The 19,506-nt window shown below is 49.0% G+C and overlaps 1 long non-coding RNA gene across 1 annotated transcript; it reads right to left on the bottom strand.

Annotated features, from left to right (window-relative positions):
* Positions 1-706: 706 nt before the first annotated feature.
* On the bottom strand, positions 707-4,180 carry LOC122495621. Its single transcript, XR_006300518.1, has 2 exons — positions 3,140-4,180; positions 707-2,492 (listed from the first exon to the last, which is right to left on the bottom strand). It is a non-coding gene; the product is annotated as an uncharacterized LOC122495621 (long non-coding RNA).
* Positions 4,181-19,506: the final 15,326 nt, after the last annotated feature.

Genomic DNA, 19,506 nt, shown 5'->3' with positions numbered 1-19,506 from the left:
AAGCAGCAACTGTCATAATTGTTACACATTTGGGTTTAGAAGGTCATATTGTTAGAAACCAATGTCCCCTTCAGTGCAGTCTTAATATAATGGGTACTCTTTCAATCGCGTTTTAAATAATCAAGTTTTCTTGATAAAAGCTTTACGCTGGTTTATTATGTACATAAATTTTTAATGATGTCCCAGGGCCACATGAGCCCTGAGAGATAGGTATTATTATCTCCTTCTGGCCAATAAGAAATGTGGACGTACAGCTGCCTCCCAGAGCCTCAGCAGGGATCAAGAATGCAAACCCCAGCCTCCACAGCCCTAAATTCCTTGCTTTTCCTTCTTGTATTGAAGACAAGCACCTTTATCTGACGCCGTAGTAATAGTCTCTGGCAGTAACCTCAGTTTTTGGACCATGAGACCCTAGACACGCCACAGTACTCTCTTCTTTTTTTTAATTTTTTTTAACGTTTTATTTATTTTTTGAGACAGAGAGAGACGGGGGAGGGGCAGAGAGAGAGGGAGACACAGAATCGGAGACAGGCTCCAGGCTCCGAGCCATCAGCCCAGAGCCCGACGCGGGGCTCGAACTCCCGGACCGCGAGATCGTGACCTGGCTGAAGTCGGACGCTTAACTGACTGCGCCACCCAGGCGCCCCACACAGTACTCTCTTCTCAGAGCACCTGAGTTGCTGAGTACAAGAAAAGGAAACGGAGCTATGTGAGTAGAGAAATGGCAGATCCAAGTTTCTAACAGGATGCAAAAGCCAACACCGGAGGGCAGGTGGATTCAGGTGCGATGACAATGGGGGAGTGGAGACCCGTCCTATCCTCTACAATGCTCTGCCCCACTGGCGGTCCTTGCCTTACTAGCATTGAATTCAGTGGACACAATACCTTTTCAGCAGGCATCAGGAAAACCCACTCTCAAACCTCCTGCTTTGTCCCGTCCCAGTTCAGAATCCCTTCAGGGGGAAGAACTTTCAAGAGGGGGTCGGCCAGCCCCAAACTTCCTCCCTCCACACCACTGCAGGCTGTGCTCTCTCCGACTTGAAAACGAGGTCATGGCCACTGGATCTCAAGCTCAGAGATCTCCCCCGCAAGACCCTGTGTGTGTAGGGGGGGTCGCTCCTGGGCCGGCGCCCAGAGCATTTCAAACACCATGACAGAACGAGACACAGACCATTTTTCCCCCTCACTCCTCTCTGATGTATGGATGTGTCTGCTTTCAGAGGAAGTGGTCTCAGTGCTTCACAAATGTCCAAAAATGAGCATTTGGAGCTCAATCTCCGTCTGAGTTAGAACTGCTTGTATTAACATTTGTTTTGAATTGTTGCTCTGTTTTGTTCTGTGAGCCAAAAGCAACTTTCCTTTGAAGTCCTGCCCCTCTTCTGGGAGGGAGTTACCAGCTGATTCAGTTCTGTTTGCGGGAATGTAAAAGTTCATTAAGAATTAATCACAGGATTGAAAAATATCTCGCCATCTGTAGCCCTCCTTCTTATTATCCCCCAAAGTTCTCGAGACTTCTATTTCTGGCGTTGTTCTCTCTCCCCAGCCACGGAAGAGTTTCAGCCAAGTTGGACGGGTTCCTTCTCAAAGTTAAGAATCCAGGGTTTGGTGACTGCGGGGGTTTGATGTTCTGCTACAGGTGCCGTGGGGGGGGGGGCCTGCGGAGGGACAGATGGGAGGCAGCGTGTGGCCGAGGGGGCGATGGCTGTCAGACTGGAGGCCGCTCGGGGGTGTATCCATTTGTGGGGTTTGGGGTTTGTCCTCAGGGCTTTTCTTGGAGAAAACTTGTTCTCTCTGAGTAAAAATACCCAGGAAGGAGGTTAATGTGACCCTCTCTGCGCGACTGACTCTGATTCATCCTGCTGTGGGGCCATCGACTTCCTCGCTCATGGCCTTTCCGGGAAGCCAACCAGCTCTAAGTCAACCCAACCTCCATGAGGGTCCATCTCGGCCGCCAGCGCCCTGGTAGCTCGTGCAATTTTGCAGGACGTGGCTCTTTTCCCGTCCCACGGAGCATGTCCGTGGAGTCACCGCTCACCCTCAGTGCATGCCCCTCTCTGCGGGTCTCCGTCCCCAGGGTGTCATGGTCAGCACGGGCTGCCAAGAGGCGAGAGAAGGAAGTCGTCCTTGGCCAGGGAGGTCCAGAAGGGAGAGATTTTTGCACATGTCGGGAACAGCCCAGTTGACGAGGAGACGGCCTTTAAATCCCGGGAGCGGGACAGGTCCTGTGAGGGATGAGCTGCCTCTGATCAGCAGAGAAATCCAGTGCCTCCAGCATGCTGGGTGTCATGGCTCTCGTCCTGGGAGATCAAGAAGGGAGATGCGGCAGAGAGCACAGAGCCACGTAGCACTGGTATCGGGAGCCGGGGACATCTGTGTTTCCTTTCTGGTTGTCTAAATATGCTGTCTAGACACGTCTCCAATCTCACGTTCGCGGCTCTGCAGGATTGCAAGCTGTGTCTCTTGCTGAGAAGCTGTCTGCCATTGTCTCCGTCCTGAATAGAGATGGGACAAGACACACGCAAAGCGATATGAAGCACCGGACTCCGCCACAGAGACACCGCCTCGTGGAAAATTCTAGAAACTAGCGTACAAGGATGTGAATGGCGGTGGAGGGCAGTTAAGTGGGGAGACACAGAAAAGGATCTGTTGGACTACTGCTCCCTCTCTCCTTTGCCTTTGCTGACTCAGGGCGGGCAGCGAGCGGGTGGCTGCGGGGAGGGGGACGCAGGTGGCCTATCCTGGCTCCTGACCCTTCCAGGATCACCTCCCCTGAACCACGCTGCCGCCGTCTGCTGCCCTGCCACCTCACATCAAGTGAATTCCAGCCGTTTCAAACTCAAGTGCAGAATTCAGATGGGCAATCAACACCACGCTGAGCAATGCACTCTGCCTACGTGACATCACGGCCCCCGGCGCCCCCTCGGCTGCCCCCCCACCCCAGCCATCCCTGGAGGCTGAGACTCAGCCCTACGGGGAGTTGAGGACTTTGGGGCCCTGCAGCCACACTCCAGTCTCTTGAAATCAAAGCCTCAAAAGGAGGCTCCTCGTTGGAAAACCGTTTCATAGTTAAAAGATGCATAAATCTGTACCTGCCATTTTTTTCTCTTTGCTCAAAAATGTTATCCGGTAACATGTTTACCTGCAAAGGTTGAAAAAACATCACGTTCATCTATCCCGTCCATCCTGAAGGCACAAGGGATTGTGGGTTAACAGTTTTCTGCTTGTTTGCCACAGGATCTGGAGCTGCGTTTGGAAGGAGAAGAAGGGAAAGCAAATGGACGTAAAAAGATACACGTCTCATATTCTTATCACGTCCTTCTGGAGGAAATAACCATGGGAGGGCAGGGCTGTAACTTGGGAGCCCTGCGGTGTGCCCCCAACCAGTCCCAACAGCTTCAGCTCGGTCCCCCAACCCGTGGCCTGGTGTAGCTCTTCTCTTAGGAACGTGTTTTGCTGGCAGATGCTCTTGGCCCCCAGCCCAGCCTCACAGCCACCATGACCTTGACACGGCATGCTGACCTGGAAGCGGCAGTGATGCTGTGCCCCCAGGACCTCCTCGCAAGACCGCCTCCCCGTGGGGATGATGGGTACCCTGGGCTTTCCTCTTCAGGTGGGATTGACGCACCGTCACCTGAAAGTCATCCCAGAAGGGCTAAGACCGCAAATATATGCTAATTTGGAGTTTCCACATGCTCCTCGGAAAAAGGCCTTTGCTCCTCTTTTTTTTTTTTTTTTTTTTTTTTTTATCACATTTCTTTTCTACAGCCCTGGGGGCCGAAGAAACAAACATTTGCAGAAAGGATGCAATTCTATACGTGAAGAAAAGTGCATGTCGCAATATTGCTCTGAACTGTCTAGATGTTTTATCTCAGTGGATCCTTTATATTAGGGTCTGGCGTAAATCTCCCTGTCCCTGCCACCAGCCAGCATATGCTCACAGGCCACCAGGGTTCCTGCGCTGGCCCTGTTTGCAGGCTGCCAATGCTCCCGAGAGGGGAAGTCACCAGAAGCAATCCGCCCGTCCTCTGCGGTGTGAATCCCATATCCAAGCCAGCCCTCCCAACCGTGGGTCAAGAAGCTCTGAGATGCCCATTTCTGATCCTTCGGTGTGGAAATGCACCGTTAATCCTTTTTTTTTTTTTTATGTTAATTTTTTGGAGAAAGAGAGAGACAGGGTGTGAGTGGGGAAGGAGCAGAGAGAGAGGGAGGGAGACATTTAATCCGAAGCAGGCTCCAGGCTCTGAGCTGTCGGCACAGAGCCCGATGCAGGGCTCAAACTCACTAACCGCAAGATCATGACCCGAGCCAAAATCGGCCGCTTAACCCACTAAGCCACCCAGGCACCCCTAATCCTTTTTTTCAATGTTTATTTACTTATTTATTTTGAGAGAGAATGAGAGAGAGTGGGGGAGGGCCAGAGAGAGAAAGAATCCCAAGCAGGGTCCACTCTGTCAGTGCAGAACTTGACACAGGGCTCAATCACATGAACAGTGAGATCGTGACCTGAGTCAAAATCAAGAGTTGGACGCCCAACCGCCTGAGCCCCCCAGGAGACCCTGCTGTTCATCTGTATATATGAGATGCGACCTCTGTGCCCTGCTATCGAAGGAGCAGTCAGGAAAGGGGCCCGAGAGGACTCATCGGCGGTCACCCGAGATGGTGGTGGGTTTGCAGAGGCAGGGGCCCAGCCCTGAAGGAGTCTAGGGGAGGAGGAAGGTACGAAAGTAGTCATCCCATGTGGACACAGGTGCCTTAATGGAGGTCAGCTCCCTCAGCGGGGTGGCTGCCTGTGCCCTGAGGTATAAGGGCGCCACGGGGGCTCCGGGTCCCTGGAAGAGGCTGACTCAACAGTCTCAAGTCCGGCTCTCTTCCGCCAGCCGCAAGGAAGCAGCCAGCGCCCGTGGCAGTGGCTCAAGCCAGTTGGTAGCAGGCAGGGCCAGAGGTCCGGCGAGGAGGCCAGCAGTGTTCTCGCCGGAGGGAGAAGGGGCCGAGGTTCGGGGCCAGCAGGGCGGGGTGTGGTGCTGTCCCCAGATAGAGGCTGGGGCCTGGGGGACACAGGGGAGCTCGAGGGGCGGTGATCCCCTGCCTTGGGTCTTCTGCTGCTCCTGGGGACCAGGTCCACAAACCGCATGTTATGGACTGAATGCCAGCCCCCCACTCATATGCCGAAACCCCAAGCCCCAGTGTGATGCTATCAGAAAGATGGGTCTTTGGGAGGTTAGACGAGCTCATGAGGGTGAAGAATGCCCTGACGGGATCAGCACCCTCGTAAGAAGAGACTGGAGAGCTCCCTCCCTCCCGGTGCGCACACCCAGGAAAGGCCAGGTGGGGACACAGGGAGAAAGCGGCCCTCCGGAAGCCAGGAGGAGCATTTCCAAACCTGCCAGTGCCCCGATTGTGGACTTGAAGCCCCCGGGACTGTCAGGGACGGAGGTGTGTTTCAAAGCTTGACAGTGTGTGGTGTCCTGTGATGGGGGCCCTGGCCGACAAGCCATGGAGCCAGGAGGGCAGGGCGGGAGCAGGCTGGTGAGGGGCAAGGCTGTTTGGGCACATTCCATCTGATCTGTTTGGAAAGCTTCAGGAAGCCCCGCCAAGTTGGCAGGTGAGCGAAGTCCCCGGCTTGGGCAGGAGGTTGGAGTTAGACACACACTTCTGGTACGAATTACCTTCATGGGGCCACTCACTGTTCCCGCTGATCTATCACGGGGCTGGGGACACAGCCATGGCTTGCCCCCGCTTACACAACAGGACAGCAAAGCTCTGAGGGGTTATGCAACTTGCCAAGGCCAGGAACCTACATGCATGTGACTCAGGGGACGGAGCAGTCCCCTCTGCAGCCAGAGGACCCTTCAGCCGTGAGCCTGGCCAGGCAGGCAGCATGGGAGGGAAGGGAAACGAAAGTCACCCGGAGAGCCGTGTGCAATTAGCTGCCTGGCCAGGAGGACACAGTGCATTTTACTGTGTTTTGCTTTGTTTCGATATTGATGTAAGGACAGATGCACCCTGGACCGCAGGAACCCCACCAGGTCCACAAGGGAAGGGCTTACAAGGCCTTGCTGGAAATGATGGATGACTTCCTTGCAAAAAACAAAAAAAGAGCATTTGGGGCACCTGGGTGGCTCAGTCAGTTGAGTGTCTGACTCCTGATTTCTGGTCATGATCTCATGGTTCATGCATTCGAGCCCTGCATTGGGCTCTGTCTGTGCTAACAGCCTAGAGCCTGCTTGGGATTCTCTCTCTCATTCTCTCTCCCTCTTTCTCTCTCTCTCTCACTCCCTCTCTCTCTCTCTCTCAAAAATAAATAAATAAATAAACTTAAAAAAAAAAAGCATCCCAAACTGAGAAAATGTGGAACAGCTGACAAATCACTCCTGTTACAACTCTACCTTTGCAAATTGCATTTGGAGTTAATAATTCCCAGAAAGTTATTAAAAAAGAAGTAAAGTTGGAGCGCCTGGGTGGCTCAGTCGGTTAAGCGGCTGACTTTGGCTCAGGTCATGATCTTGCAGTCCGTGAGTTCGAGCCCCGCGTCGGGCTCTGTGCTGACCGCTCAGAGCCTGGAGCCTGTTTCACATTCTGTGTCTCCCTCTCTCTGACCCTCCCCCGTTCATGCTCTGTCTCTCTCTGTCCCAAAAATAAATAAACGTTAAAACAAAAATTAAAAAAAAAAAAAAGAAGTAAAGAAACCTAGCTTATTGATGAAGCCAACTACACATGTTGGAAGTGAAAAACCACCAGAGACACTAACACAGAAGCTGTGCATCGTCCTAGGTCCTGTCAAGTGCCCCCAACCCCCGGCAGCCCACGACCCCAGGGAAACAGAATTCACCTGACACTAAAGCTCTCCCTTCTACCTCCTCACCTCCCCTTCCTGATCTCCTAACAGTTCCCGTTTCCCAGGGAGGGACTGCCGAGCTGGAGGCTTCCTGGCGTCTCTACAGCTCCCCCAGCCCAGAGTTGTGGCTAACAGGACCCACAGGGTCCTCACCTGTCAGCACGAACAGACGCCCCTCCCTCGGGTCTCATCAAGTGCAAACTGGGGCTGATACTTGCTCCTGTTAGTTTCCATTTATAAACATGGATGTGCCTTTCACACACTCAGAATCACACCCCTGTATTCACCCTCCATTTGTTTGTGCCCACACCATCCCAGCAACCGAAATGTGGGCTGGGGACTGAGGGCCCACGCAGAGGCCGAGGCCGAAAGGGGAGTTTCGAAAACAAGCCAAGAAGGGGGCACCTGGGTGGCTCAGTCAGTTATGCGTCCGACTTCGGCTCAAGTCACGATCTCGTGGTCGGTGGTCCCCTCCACCAGCCCCACACCACTGCAAGCACGCGGGAAACTCTTAAGTAAAACTTTGATGCTAATGCACTCAAAAATGGTACAGGCACAAGGCGTAAATTCATTAGGGAGGATTTAGAAGCAATTTATTAGATGATAAGAACCCAAGAATATAATCTCTCTGCACTACCTGTATTTTCAATTTGCATAATATATTCAAACTCAAATTAATTTGCAAATAAAAGCAATATAAACTTAAAGCCCTCCTATTTATTTATAGAAAGCACCTTGTCCCTGACTTTCCTGATTTTCTGAAATGTCATAAAATTACTAGTGTTTGTATGTTGCTTTTTTTTTTGAGGTTATTAGAAATCGAAATTAGCCTTAACATGTCTTTAATTAATCTGTCCAACTCTGTGTCGAGGTGCAATTTTAACACATTCCGATTCCTCAACTTACGTATCAGTGATCAAGGTCCCTAACCTCATCAAAGCTATCTTTGAAAACAACAAAAAATGCTTTTTGTCGTTGTTGTTTATAGAAGTTAAACACATTCAATATAGAAGCTTTGAGGGAAGAAAAAGAAAATAAAAACTACTTCTCCGGAACCCATAACTCAAACGTAATCTCGATTAGACTTGAGAAAAATACACAAAACTATTTTCAGTTACAAGAGGCAGAAGGTGAGTTGCCCACAGACTCGCTGCCCCCAACGATGTGCAGACAGCAGGCTGTGTCCGCAGCGTGGAGGTCCATCTGTCCCAGCAAAGCGAGACAAACAAGTCAGCTCCTTCCTGGGACAGACATGGAGGAAAGCACCTGGATTGTTTAAAAGAAGCTGTCACTTGCCTGAACGATGGGAAACCTGCAAATACACTCCTCGTAGATCTTTTCTTTTTTTTTTGTCACCTGAAGAAATACTACAAATGATTCAACCAAAGGGAGAGTTATCTTACGAGGTTCAAGCTGCAAAGACATCAGATAACAAGCCAAAAAGGAGAAAGAGCGGCCCTTGCTGTGAGGGCCAGAAATACGAGCCACTCTGTCCCCAACGCGGCCCTGAGCAGGGAACCCTTCCTTCCACAAGCACACAGTTGAGGCAGCTCGTCAGACACGGAGGAAAACAACTTTCTTCTAAAGATTACTGGGGGCGCCAGGGTGGCTCAGTCGGTTCAGCATCCAACTTGGGCTCAGGTCACGATCTTGGGGTCCTTGAGTTTGAGCCCCGCGTCGGACTCTGTGCTGACAGCTCAGAGCCTGGAGCTGCTTCCGATTCTGTGTCTCCCTCTCTCTCTGCTTCTCAAAAATAAAGAAAATTAATAAAAAAAATTTTTTTAATCCACAAAACTGCTATCATAAAGGAAGAAAATAGACATGTATTAATTTCTTTGATTGGAAGACTGAGTATTGTCAATATAGGAATTTTGTCCAAATCAATGTATAGCTACAAGGTAATCTATCAAAATCCCACCAGTCACTTAATAGAAATTGATGACTGCATTCCAGACGGATATGGAAATGCAAAAAAAAAAAAAAAACCTAGAATAACAAAATAATTTTAAAATATAAGAATAACCAGCGGACTTGTATTACCTGACTTCCGAATTTGCTATAAAATTATAGTAATCAAGAGAATCGATTATTGGCATAACATTAGACATATGGATTAGTTCACTGAGACGGCATTTGTGGCCCAGCTTAAGGTCTATCTAGAGAAATTTTCGGTTAAACTTGAAAAGTGTGTATATACAACTGTTTTGATTTACGAAAGTGTATTTACAGTGTTTTATGGATGTTAAGTCAAATTGGTTGAAAGTGCTGTTCAAGTCTATATACTTAGGGATTTGTTACTGAGCGAGTTGGCTACAATCTCCAACTATAAGGGTTGATATTTCCACTTTCTTTCAATTTCGCCAGTTTTCGCTATATATGTTAAGGTCTGTTTTTAGGTGCATAAGCATTCATAATTTTTATATGTCCCTTCCCTAGTTGCCTTTTGTCATTAGGAAATGATTATTTTATTCTTTAGTTTTTAACATAAGGTATGTTTTTTCTGACAAATAGCCAGTCTGTTTCCCTTAAGCTTATTGTTGACAGGGAATATACATTTGCATCCTTTACTTTCATACTAGCTCTGTCCTGGAGTTTAAAGTACATCTCTTGGGGCACCTGGGTGGTTCAGTCGGTTAAGCGTCCAACTTTGGTTCAGGTCACGATCTCGTGGTTCGTGAGTTTGAGCCCCACATCCAGCTCTGCGCTGACAGCTCAGAGCCTGGAGCCTGCTTCCGATTCTGTGTCTCCCTCTCTCTCTGCCCCTCCCCTGTCCATGCTCTGTCTCTGTTTCTGTCTCTCGCTCTCAAAAATAAATAAACATTAAAAAAAATTTTAATAAATAAAGTACATCTCTTTCAGGCAGCATGTAATCATGCTGTGCTTCCTCATTCCATGTAAGTTACAACTCTGATTCAATTGTTTATTCCATTTACATATAATATAATTCTTGACATGGTGAATTCCTATCTGCCATATCTTGTCATGTTTTCTCATCTCTTTGATTCGTCTGTCTCTGATACTAATTTATCTTGTTTTAAACAGATACTTTTAGTACCATTTCAGTTTCTCTTTTTTTTTTTTTTAATTTTTTTTTTCAACGTTTATTTATTTTTGGGACAGAGAGAGACAGAGCATGAACGGGGGAGGGGCAGAGAGAGAGGGAGACACAGAATCGGAAACAGGCTCCAGGCTCTGAGCCATCAGCCCAGAGCCTGACGCGGGGCTCGAACTCACGGACCGCGAGATCGTGACCTGGCTGAAGTCGGACGCTTAACCGACTGCGCCACCCAGGCGCCCTTCTCTTTTTACTTGTTAGCTATATGACTACATAAGGTTTTTAGTGGTTGTTCTAGTAGTACAATATAAATCTTTACCTTTGCACAATCTACTCCAAGTTAATATTAATTTACTTCTGGTCAAATATAGAAATTTAGCAGCATTACAACTCCATGTACCGTCTCCTTCTTGTCACACATATTTCATGTGTTTATATTATAGTTCCAAAACCACAGTGTCACGAGTTTATTTTAACCAGCCGTATAACTTTTATATTTAAAAAAAAATTTTTAACATTTATTTATTTTTGAGAGACAGAGAGAGGCAGAGTATGAGCAGGGGAGGGGCACAGAGAGAGGGAGACACAGAATTCGAAGCAGGCTGCAGGCTCCGAGCCGTCAGCACAGAGCCCGACACGGGGCCCGAACTCACAAACTGCGAGATCGTGACCTGAGCTGAAGTCGGACGCCACCCAGGCACCCCTGGCCAGTATATCTTTTAAAGAAATTAAAAAGGAAAAATCACATTTATTTCAGCTTTGCCTACCGAATGTACTCTTTCTGGAATATTTTGTTCTACTTTCATAGATAAAATGTTCCTCATTATTGTCTCCTTTTGGTCATTTCTCAGTCCCCTGAAATAGTTATTTTTAATATTTTGTCCAGTTTTGTTCTTTTCTTCTGTGGAGGTAAACGCCTCCCCCCCCCCCACCATTCTCACAGTTACTCCTGGAAGTTTAGTTCCACAAATGCACACTTCATAATAATCATCATGAGAAAAACCCTGATTTGAGACTCAGTGTTTCCCATATCTTATCTTCCCATCACAAAAAAATGAATTGAAATGATCCTCCCCCAAGCAATGGTCTAGCTTGAGATAATTATAGCTAAACGTAGAACTTGTATGTCAGTTAATGTTCTAAGTACTAGACATCATAACACACTCACTCCCCATATAAGAAAACCGTATGCGGAAAAACATTATTGTGACCTTTTTACAGACGGAGAATCGAGGCCCAGAGATGAAAATTCATTTGACTGAAGCTATCCAGCTGATGACTAATGAGGCCAGGGTTCAAGCCCAGAGACTCTGGCCCCCAAGTCCATGCTTTCATCATTGAATGCTTCTACCTCCTGAGTTCCTGAAACAGTGGTGCAGGAAGACTCAGGGCCAGACCCCCAGCACCCCACAGTGCTGCACCCACACCTGCTCTGTGCCGGTGTCCGTCCCCATGCTGGCCTCTTCCCTGACCCTCTCTTCAGGATCCGGCCTGATCCATCAGAAATGGAAGGGCCGTGTTTCTGCCCAGTTTTGCAATTTGCATAGACCATACTGCAACTCCGAGAACGTGACAAAAATAAACAGCTGTGTTAAGTGAAAGCCTGATGTCAATTCATGAGGCACCAAAAGAACTTCCTGGCATGATACTGTCATGGAAATATCACAGCTGAATTCTTTCAAGCGGACCTCACACCAGGGCCCAGAACATCCGAGTGGATTCACTGAGGCTCAAACGTGTCCTATGTGGGTCCATCCCACGTGGGGTGGCTGTGCAACGTTGCCCAAGAAAGGGAAGGAGGGAGCGCTGGAACGTGCCCGGTGTGCCAAGGAGGTAGGGGAGAACAGAGGTTGAGACTGAATCTTTTCAAGCTAAAAGTAGACAGAGGAAACTGATTTGTTCCGCAACATACAAAGGCCCCAACACCGCTTTCTAAACGGTGGTCTGTCTAACCTGAGATGTGATTACACACTATTTGCAGTCAGATCATCTAAAAGTATCCATTAGTTGCTTAGATCATTTTGAGAGTAGAGAGATGCTCTAAGATTACCTATGCACTTAGCTGCCCACCTTCTTGCTTGTTCATTTTGGGTGATGGATATTTTTCCCCAGTGGGCTCATGCTTATGATTCCAATCATGTGTTCAATGAAGCCAATGAAACATTTATCTATCATGTTGATCTTTAAAAAACAGATTTGGGTTTATTTTTTCATTCCAGTTACTGTTTTTATCGTTCTATACTGAATTATATGTAGCATCTGTTACATTTATTTTTCCTTAATTTTTGCTCTTTTTTTTTTGCTTTTTTCTTAATGTATTCAAATTATATGTAGTTTCTCTTCTTGACTGATGACAGTGATCTTGATATACAGCATCTATTTTGCTCTGCAGCTTTCAGTCGAATCCATGGGTTATCTAAGAGAGTGCATCTCAATAACTAAATAGTCAAAGATTTTTGTTCTCTCTGATCACTTATTCCTAACTTTTACTAGCTCATAATCAGACCGTGTGAACTACAAAACACAAAAACCCAAACAAACAAATCTAAAACTCTTACCATTTTTTTTAAGTAAGCTTCATGCCCAGAGTGGAGCCCAACACAGGGCTTGAACTCCTGACCTTGAGATCGAGACCAGAGCTGAGATCAAGAGTCTAATACTCAGCCAACTGAGCCACTCAGGTGCCTTACAAAACTCTACCTTTAAAAATGAGTTTAGCTTTTGTAGCTAAGTAACATACCAATTTTTGTAAGTGATCCACTACATACAAAACAGTCTCTAAAAAAGGTTCATTTCTCTATACATTTATTATTCACTTACACATTTGCAAATTTTCAATTAACTTTTCAAATTAATCTATTTCTTTTTTTTTCCAGGGGAAATGTCTGATCGAGCGATGTTTCTCAACGTCTTTCATCGTACTCTCATGTTTGTGCTTCTGTCTCTACGGGTTGGATGTTATGTTGTTTGGTGTATTAAGGTTTATCACTGATGTATTTTGTTCGTAATGTGGGACTTTTGTTACAGGTACAACATCTGTCTATATTGTTTAGAATTTTCAATATTGAATTCTGTCCTGTCTTCTATTAATATTGCTTCTGTGGCTTTTCCGTTTTCAGTTTCCTGCCCTCACTCTTCACATCATTGATTGCTAGTGTCACTGGATGAAAGTTTGACAAAGAACAGGACTTTTTCACGGTCTCAAAGCTTCCCTCCACAAAGGGCTTAATTACAAGTGGAAAAATAATAATTCTACGATGGAAAAACACGGTGGACACCACTCTAATGGCATAATCAAAGATAATTTTGCAAGCAAAGAGACAAAGGGACATCCTGTGGCTCGTGATATGATGCACAGAGAAGGATACAACATCACTTCTGTAATGTTGCTGCAAAAACATAAGAAGCTAAATGAGGGAACATTAAGCAAAGCCAAACTCCAGGTCACTGTACAAAACAACTGGCCTGCAGTCATCCTCCAGGTTGACCCTCTTATCACCACTCCCTCATATTATTTACATGGAGTGCTGCCTTCCTTAGCACCCACAGGATTTGTTTTCCTTTCAAAACAGTCATTTGAGGAAAAGATTAGAACTGCTGTTCCTGGCAAATACCGGGGCTGCTAAATCAGGGTGGGGGCTGCCAAAGAGGCAACTGGAAAAGGCCCGGACTGGTGGATTCTGCCAAGCAGCGACCCCTACCGGGGAGAAAAGGTGAGCTCTTGGAGAAAGAGTCCATGGAAGAAGGCAGCCTGGCAGGATGAATGCCATGAACACAACAAGTCAACAACAATTTTTGATACTTATTCCAGCCTTGGCTTTGCTGATCTTGCTGTATAATTCTGGGGTAGCTATCAAACTCAAGTCAAAGAAAACCACAGATTATATTTCAATAAATCAAATGAGATTAAAACAAAAAAAACCCCACGGAATGATACAGTGATTTCTAATTTGAGGGTATAAAGGAAGGAGGAGAGGAGTATGTTCTTAATGGAGCTCCTGATGGCCATTAAATGTAGCAAAAAGCCATTTCCATAAATTATGGAAATATGTGCTGGTCTCAAGTGCATCCCATTTTCATATTGTTTTGCTGTCTTAATGACATAGGCTATTTTTGTAACATCTGTTTTGGGGACCCTCCCTTTCTCCTGTGCTTCATTAGAAATTCAGTGACTCTCCTTTATAAAGAGTGCTGGTGTTTTCCGGAAATGGACCGTGGGTCACCTGTTCCAGTGTGGGTCATTATGTCCGAGTTGAAATGGTTTATCCACGGAACATGTTCTGACGTGACCCCAGAAACATATCTGGAAGGTACGACAGCAGATGCAGTCACATAGATGGACTCGCGTTCCTGAAAGTTCAGAGTGCAGCCAGGAAAGGATCCCTGGGAGCAGGATCTGCCCAGGTAAGGTGGACACTGCATTTACACCGCCCCAGCAGGGTAGTTCAAAGGCTCTACTGGAGACTGTGTTAGATGAAGCTATAAGACAAAATCTGAATTCACGATCCACGACAATTAATACTGTACTTTTGCAGGCTACCACACACCCCAAAATTACGCCCAAATCCTGCAATGCCGAGATAAACACAGTGGAGGTTTGTGACAAGCTTCTCTGTTCCAGCTGCTGTGAGGGTCACAGTGGAGAGCTGCTGTTTATCACACTGGCGGGTGTGCAGCTCCGTCCTGGTCCTAGGTTGTGGTTGAACAAGAAAAACAGAGAAGAAGAAATGAGAGCGGGAGGGAAAGAAACAGGAAGCCCGGAGGGCAGGTACAGAGTGTGGCGCCCCAGCCCTCCACTCTCACCTACACCAGGGCAGGCGGAGTGCCCCCTCACTGTCACTCTGTCCCCTCCCCAGAACGGGCCCCAAAGACCACAGCAGGGAAGGATTCCTTTGGTGACAGAGTCCAGGTGAGGACTCGCTTGTGCTTTGCATGTGCTGGCTTGGCTTTGCGTTTTAGTATGAATTTTGTAAGTCTTCGTATCATTAAGTTATTTTCCCAGGGTGTAACGTGTCAATCTGAACTACAAAGGAAGAATGTTGAAGGACCATAAAATGTTTGTTTTCTGAAGAAGTGAGACCTTATGTTACAAACTAGCCAGGTGGTTGGCCACCAAACATTTAAAATAGAATGGAAATGAGTCCTTCTTTTGTTCCATTTCCTGACATACCTTCTGCCCTCCTCTTCCCCTGCATACCTCCATCTTCCAGCCTTTCCTCCTCACCTGTGCACACGTGCACACACAGGCACAGGCACACACAGGTTCACACATGCACACACATGCACAGGCACACACATGTGCACACACATGCACAGGCACACACAGTTCACACATGCACACACATGCACAGGCACGTACAGGTTCACACTTGCACACACATGCACAGGCAAACACAGGTGCACACACATGTAAAGGTGTGCACAGGTTCACACATGCACACACATACACAGGCACATGCATGTGCACACACATGCACAGGCACACACATGTGCACACACATGCACAGGCACACACAGGTTCACATGCACACACATGCACAGGCATGTACAGGTTCACAAGTGCACACATGCACAGGCACACACAGTTCACACATGCACACATATGCACAGGCACATACAGGTTCACACTTGCACACACAAGCACAGGCAGACACAGGTGCACACACATGTACAGGTATGCACAGGTTCACACATGCATACACATACACAGGCACATGCATGTGCACACACATGCACAGGCACACACAGGTTCACACATGCACACGCATGCACAGGCACGCACAGGTTCACATGTGCACACACATGCACAGGCATGTACAGGTTCACATGCACACACATGCACAGGCACACATGTGCACACACATGCAGAGGCACACACAGGTTCACACAGGCACACACATGCACAGGCACGCACAGGTTCACATGTGCACACACATGCACAGGCAGACACAGGTGCACACATGCACACACGCACAGGCACGTACAGGTTCACACATGCGCACACACGCACAGGCACGCACAAGTTCACATGTGCACACACATGCACAGGCATGTACAAGTTCACATGCACACACATGCACAGGCACACATGTGCACACACATGCACAGGCACACACATGCACAGGCATGCACGTGTGCACACACATACACAGGCATGCACATGTGCACACGCATACACACACATGCCCAGGTGCACATACATGCAGAGACACACACACACGCACATGCTTGTGCACACGTCCCCTCCTGCTCCACATGTCCTGGGGCCTCTACAGGCCAGTCTGGGTGGCCACAAATGGGACTAATTTCTGTTTGAGGTTAATGTTCACGGCTTTGATCCTGGGCTGGCCAGCCCGTCCCTCCGCCTTGTCCTCTACATCTCTGTTTCTTCTTGGAGACAAGCTGTCCTGCGGGCCAGGCAGCTCTGCGTCGCAGCCGTTTCCGGCCCGAGGAGAGGCAGACCCAGGGCGGCCTCCTCATTCAGCTGTCGGCTTCATCCAGACGTGCTGCCGAGTTAAGTGTCTCTGACTCCCTCTGCAGCTCAGCCGGAAAGGCCTCTCGGAGCGGCAGCCCGGGGGGTGGCCGGAGTCCCTGATGCAGCGGGTGACGGGGAAGTGAGCCAACCCCTTCGGACCCTCTCCTGCCGCATGTGGGGACCGGCAGTGCGCACCCCCCTCGCAGGGGCTGGAAGAGCAACCAGCTACGCGCGCTCACAAATCAAGTCCCCGGAGCCAAAGGGCCAACTGGACCCCATCATGTTGCGAGCACCTCAGTGTCACGGAACCGCTGCTTGGGGAATTTAAACAAGGGAAGTGCAGGACCTCACACGAAGCCTAGCCCAGTGTGTGACCGATGATGCCTTCCACCGGGCGAGTCCGCTTGTGACGCGTGTGCCCCGGGGCTATTCACACGCTTCTCATTTGCTTCTGTCTTTAAATAACTGATTGAAGAGGGAGTGTGTTCTCGTGGGGGACCCTGCCTGCTCGTGCTTCTTCCCGTGAGGTCTGCGCATCCTCTCGGGGACGGGCAAATCTGGCATCTCCTTGAGAACGTGGCTGTGCGCTTGGTCCCGGGACAGGAGGGCAGGAAGCCAGCCGTGTCCCCCTCCCCGCCCCCCCCGCCAGGGTCAGAGCCTCGCAAAGGCAGCACACGCTCCCTGCACAAATCCCAGAGTTTTAATGACCCTGTTTTGGAGGGGACCTGGTCCGAGGGCGGCATTCCAGACCAGCCGCCTTCTTCACAGCAAAGATGCCCAAGGAGATATTGGAGACCCTCTGCGCCTTCCTACGGCCCCCTTCGTATACCTATTCCTAACGTCCTCTGACTGCTCCTGCAGAAGCTCTTGGACCACGGAATCGTCCTCCTTGGGGTGGTCCAGGAAGCCAGGACGTTGAGGCTCCAGGCCCTTTTCCCTTGTTGTTAGGGCTGGGAAGTCTTCCCTGCTCCAGAGAAGACTTGGACCTTCTTCAGCTCGCTCACACTCCCTGGCTCGTCCAGAGCACCCTGGCGATTGTGCGCATTACAGAAGTCCTCCCTCAGCACCAGGATTGGGACAAATCGGAGAGAATACAGTGCGGGCAGAAGAAGTGACCCTGGGCCACCGCACACAGCTCAGGCCCCTGCTCCTGACATCCCCCGCCCTGGGGCACAGGCTTTGCTCACAATGTTCTCTGCGGGTGTTTGCTCCCAGGCCGGTGGTTTCCACTGTCTGCGATCTGCTTCATACGTGTTGGCACGGGACACGCGTAGGACGTCACCCAGGACAGTCACACGTGGGAGGTAGTGACGTAACTGGGAAATGTAAACAGATGCTTCCTGTCTCTGTAGCTGTGCTTCTGTGTGGCTTCTGTTCCTCCTGGCTCCATGGCCCTGGCCACTTGCAGCCAGCTTCCCAAGGACCGAAGCGACGTGGTCTCATCTAGACTCATGGATGCAATCTGGGGGTCCCTTTCTTTAGCCTCCTAACCCCACTCCCCTTAGGCACAGCCCCTGGCCCTCTTCCCAGCCCAGGATTTCCCTAGAGACACTGAGGCCCCTGCCCCAAACACGAACTGAAATTCCCAAGGGGAGGGCCTTTGAATCATGTGACGTGGACAGGATACCAGCCCTGGAGACAGGGCACTGATGTACATGGAACGATCCGTGGCCCTCCACGTGGAGCGACAGCCCCACACTGGCTCTCCTTCTGTCCTTCTCCCAAGCCCTTTCGTCCTTCCTCCTTATTAGTGGCTTCGACTCTCCCCACCAGACATAAGCCTCGTGGCAAAGCAGTAGCCGTGTCCATTTTGCCTGCACCCTTGGCTTTGAGTCTCACCTCCGAGAAACCCGTGACAAGATGATTCTACCCCAAACTCTCAGTTACTGGAAAGTCTTGAGCTTTCTTTTCGACCACACTTACAAGAGCTGATAGCATGAGGTTCTCATAAACAGTCATTTTTACTTAACCCTCTTGGCAGAGGGTTTTCTGTCTCGGACCCCGAGGCATCCAGACTGGAGCAAGCAGGGCAGAAGGAAGCACAGCGGTTTCTCTCCCTGGCTTGGGACTCAGACTTAGGTGAAGGCGGTGCAGGACTGTGTTCAGGCTGAGGATGAATGCCGCTCCCTGGATTCGTGCCGATCGTTTTAAGTCCCTCGCTCTCTCTCCTCTTTTCCTTGCTCTCATCAAGCCGGCTCTTCCCAAACTGCTTCTAGAGTCTCAGCTTCTGCGTTGATACCTGGTAGGTTGCGTGAATCACTTACTCTGGAGTGGCTTTTATTACGCCAGCGAGCCCTCCTCCGTGGGCAGGTGGCTGAAGAAACCAAAGGAGAGCAGAAATGTTCCTCCTTCACGGCAAGCCTCTGCCCCATAGCGTTTGGTGCGGCCGTCGTGTTCTTCAGACGTACAGGAAAGGAAGGAAGGTTTCGCTGAACTAGCCTAGAATTCCATGCTATGATCACCACCCCAGCAGAAATGTGAAGCTCTCCTCACAGCCGAAAATTCCAACCTGCAGTAGTTATTTCTATCTGTCTTATGGGTCCTTCAAGTTCATAAAGTCACCATTGTTCAATCCCTTTATATCGTATTGGTGTTTCTCTGGAGGACTTGCAAATGATACAATCCCAGCAAACCTGGCTCGTGTGTTCGAATAATCCAAAGCAGATGATATGTTTTATGGAAACCAGTGGCCCAATCTGACTGCTACACGTAATATGTGTGTGTGTGTGTGTGTGTGTGCGTATACACATATATATGTAAGGCATGTACACATAGGACATGCACATTATATATAAGACATGTACACACATGTGCAGGATGCAAACTCTACACATAAGATGTACGCACATGCGTGTAAGACACGCACAGCATCTGTAGGATGTGGACACATAACGTGAGCTCACCGGAGCGTGCACACTCTCTCAGCGGCTCCCTTGCATGCTGATTGTCCAAGGATAACACCGGCTGCACAGGTAGCCAGCCATACGCAGGGTTTTCCGAATGAATGACCTCCCTGAACTCAACCCCGAGATCAGCCGATCATGGATCCCATCACACCCTCCCAGGAAAGCGCCTGGAGTTTTGCAAGTGAAGAGCCAGGCACAGCAGGGGCCGGGCATGCCGTAGGGCTGCCGTCCGTGT

Source organism: Prionailurus bengalensis, chromosome A1, assembly GCF_016509475.1.
Source record: "Prionailurus bengalensis isolate Pbe53 chromosome A1, Fcat_Pben_1.1_paternal_pri, whole genome shotgun sequence".
Classification (NCBI taxonomy): domain Eukaryota; kingdom Metazoa; phylum Chordata; class Mammalia; order Carnivora; family Felidae; genus Prionailurus; species Prionailurus bengalensis.
This window is presented reverse-complemented; position numbering and strand designations above follow the sequence as displayed.